The following is a 3,752-nucleotide window of genomic DNA, read 5'->3' on the forward strand; positions in this document are numbered from 1 at the left end:
AAAAACCATCTAAACTGGATTGACTCATGTAGGAAGCAATGAGTATTCTATCACCAGAAAAAGAAATAACATTTATAGCTAGGATCTGGTAGCCAAAGTGAATAGGCTTTCTTAGACTTGCCTCCTGAAAAATATATGTTTCCTGAGCCTGAGGAGTATAAAAGAAAGTATGAGATGTCATTGCAATAAATGAGTGTTGTCGAAGTATTGTGTATCTCTTACAATATAACTTTTCAGAGTCCCTGCAAGTTTATATTCTGTAAATAATCAAAATGCCCCTCAGATGATTTCATATGAATGTAACATATTTAGAGCATTTCTGTAAACAGAACTTTCAATATAATTAGTTCTTAATTAATTTTTAATGTAAATTGCTGAAGTAGTCTTTCTTCTGTGAAATCAAAATTAGAAAAGAACCCCCCAAAACACAAGGCCCATTTTAAGTTTCATCAGCTGTAGAAAATAAATAAAACTTGTATAATGAATAGGGACTACAGAAGCAATTCACTACAAAACCACTGAAAATTTCCTCTGGCAATTAGGAAATTACCTTCTGAGTTAGGAAATGGCCTTTGAGAAACACACAACTATGGCACTTTATTTTTCAAGGCATTCTAATTTGATAGTATAACAGAGCACTCACACATTACAAATATTCTCTCAGGGCATGACTCTTTTAACATTGTGTAACATACCAGCTCTTAAAAAAGATATACTAGGAAAGGATGAACAGTTTTCTCTCTAAAACAAGAAAATTAATTCAGGTGATAAGAGAACAATTTTCCATGGTCTTATATTACTTCTAATTAAAAATTACTTCTATGAAATGGGCCACTGACATACATTTTAAGATTTTGTCTACTATATAATTTTGTAAACTGTGATCACGGTATAAGAATGTTCATTTTAAAGAAATTTTTCTTAAGCCATTTATTTCAATCTCTATCACCAAACCCTGTAAACTGCTAATGAATTTTATGAAAGAATTTAATTATTGTGTCTCCTAGAATGCTCTAAATAAGAGATCTTATAATATGAATTTTTGTCATTGGATGGCTTCTGTTTCTTAGTGTGTTTCAAGGTTGCTTCAATTGTTTTTCTTTCTTTTTAAGTATGTGTTTAATTTTACAAAGATAAACATTTTTATTTTTACTTTTCTCATAGTGGACATTCAGCTTTGACTGAAAAAAGCTCTTTTTGCATATATTTTCACCCTTTGCTAATTTTGTAAAAGTTCCAATCTGATTTCTAATGTTATTATATAGTTTAAAATTGTATGAACATATACTAGGGTCTCAGTTGTTTGAAAGTATTTATGGCATGTGTACTTTTTTTATTATTCCCATGTATGCATCACAGAAAAACAATAAGATATTTAAAGATAAATTCCTGATTAATTGTTAATTTGATCATCTCTACATATCTTTTTGTACATATTCTATTTAAATCATTGCCAAGACTTTAGACTGTTTTTCTAAGTATTTTGTTATTATTATTTTTACTTTTTAAATTTGAAATAGATCTTTATTAACATTTAAAACCACAATTAAATATATTGTAATGATATAGCATACATTGTTTTGATAAAAATATATTATCGTAAGGATTAAATCAGATTAAATAAATCCATCAACTCTCCTGACATTTAAATGTTGTTTTGCAGAAACATTTCCTTTCATGTGTACATATCCCTTCTGGGAGCAGTAGTTTAGTTTTGATAGTAATGATTAATTACAGATTGCTGTAGGAAGTCCTACAGCCAGTAGTTACCTTCCCACTGGGGCGTGGCCTCTAATATTTTTTATGCCGATGTAGAGCATTTGTCTGCTCTCTTTTCTGGCTGTGGGATTTTGTTTCGTATCTAGATTCCAGCAGAAGACTCTGATTTGGGATTCTACCTCTAAATAAATAACCATCTATTGCTCAAATCTGAGCTAGTGTGGGATTTCTTTTAAGTGTACATCTTCATCTGGCGCCAATGTGGATTCAGACGCCACATCTATCAGGCCTAGTTGGTTCACAGCTCAGACAGTCTCCCAGTCCTGCCCACTTGACTTGTTTATACCAAAGCAGATTTTGAGAGAACCCCTGCTACAGTATGGCAAAATGGAAATTTCTCTGGCACAATTCCCTGGCATAGTTCCTTGCTGTGTGATGACTTGTGCAGCTTCCGGGTTCTGGTCCATGCCCATGAGTTATGGGTTTCTTGCTCCATGTATGGAATTGATTTAATTGCTTTTAATTTGTCAAGCAAAGCATATTTCTTAGTATTTAACCAGTACCAATTCGGAAAACTAAAGTGTCTCAGAAACTAAACTGGCTCAGGACTCTTCCTGTCACAACCGCGACTCTGTAAACATAAAATCTGCTGGACAATAAAGATCACGGTTTACCAGATTACAAAATAGGTTATTAATAAATCAATATTATAGACTACATTAATATTGAAACTTTTTGTAACCTTACTAAATACTCTGGATTGTATTATGCAAGGCTTATATGGTTATAGTGATGGTTCAATTTATTGAGTATTGGGACTAAGTTTTTTTTTTCTTATTCTCTCATTAAGAAAGAATGTGGCACTTTAGGAATGATACAGTCTATACAGATTAATAATGAACATCTAGTTGGCAGGATTGATACCATTGAAAATCAGAATTTACCCCCCAAAATTAATGCTATTAAAAAGGATAACATTAATTTGACAGACAAAATTGAATCCATATCTAAGGGTACTAAGAAATTATCTAAAAGAATTTATACTGTTGAATTTGACAATCAAAATTCGTTAAAAAGTTATGATAAGATAGCAGATAGAGTATCTCTTCAGGCTGGCAATCTGCATGCTATTAATTAATGTCCAAGGATGCGATCTTTAAAGGAGAAAGTTCAGACCTTGGATCACATTTTCAGAATGAGGACCAGAGGTTCAATGAAATCACTAGACATATATACAGTCCAGGAGATTCAGGCTTTACAAAATACAATAGTAAAAAGATTTGAAATGATTGAGGAAATTATTGGATCTGACGAACAGGGAAAAAAGGCACAAGGACAGGATTCAACATTGCCAGTAGCTGTCAGAGATGACTTACCTAGGGTTTTGTTTCCTACCCTGTAATCTCCTCTGACAAAGCATCAAGTTCTAAAGGTCTAAAAGGATCCAAAGAAGGTAGTTGGGTACATATAGGAATGAATGATCTATAAGAAATTAACCTTATTATAAGAATTAAACTTTTGGCTTGCAATTCACATTTGTTAGAGAGATAATAAAGACATGGTCTTCTTGCATTAAAACAATGCCACATGGATTCAATTAGTTTCAGCAGTCCTGGATGATTGGCCTCAATTCCTGTTTAGAATTTATTACAGAGAATAATCAAAAAGTTTGAAATAACAATGAAAAGCAAAAGGCCTTGAGACTTCCCAAGACCAAATTTTTTGTTAAGACACTTATGTTGATCCAGGGCTTCAAGCTCTTTATGATGAACAAATCTTGTCCCTTTGCAACAAAGCAGCCTTAAATGTTGGTACAGGATTAAAGAATTAAGAAAATGAATTGAATAATATATGAGTTAAACAGGGCCAGAGAGAACCCTTTACTGATGTTTTACAAGGATGAACTAAGGCTGTGCAAATAGGAATAACAGACCCAGATGCTAGATGAGTACTTATTGAATCCCTGGCTTTCGAAAGTTCCAACTTAGAATGCAAAAAGATACTTAGGCCTTTAAAGTTTAGATCAGCACCTA

Source organism: Myodes glareolus, chromosome X (assembly GCF_982192425.1).
Source record: "Myodes glareolus chromosome X, mMyoGla1.1, whole genome shotgun sequence".
Taxonomy (NCBI): domain Eukaryota; kingdom Metazoa; phylum Chordata; class Mammalia; order Rodentia; family Cricetidae; genus Myodes; species Myodes glareolus.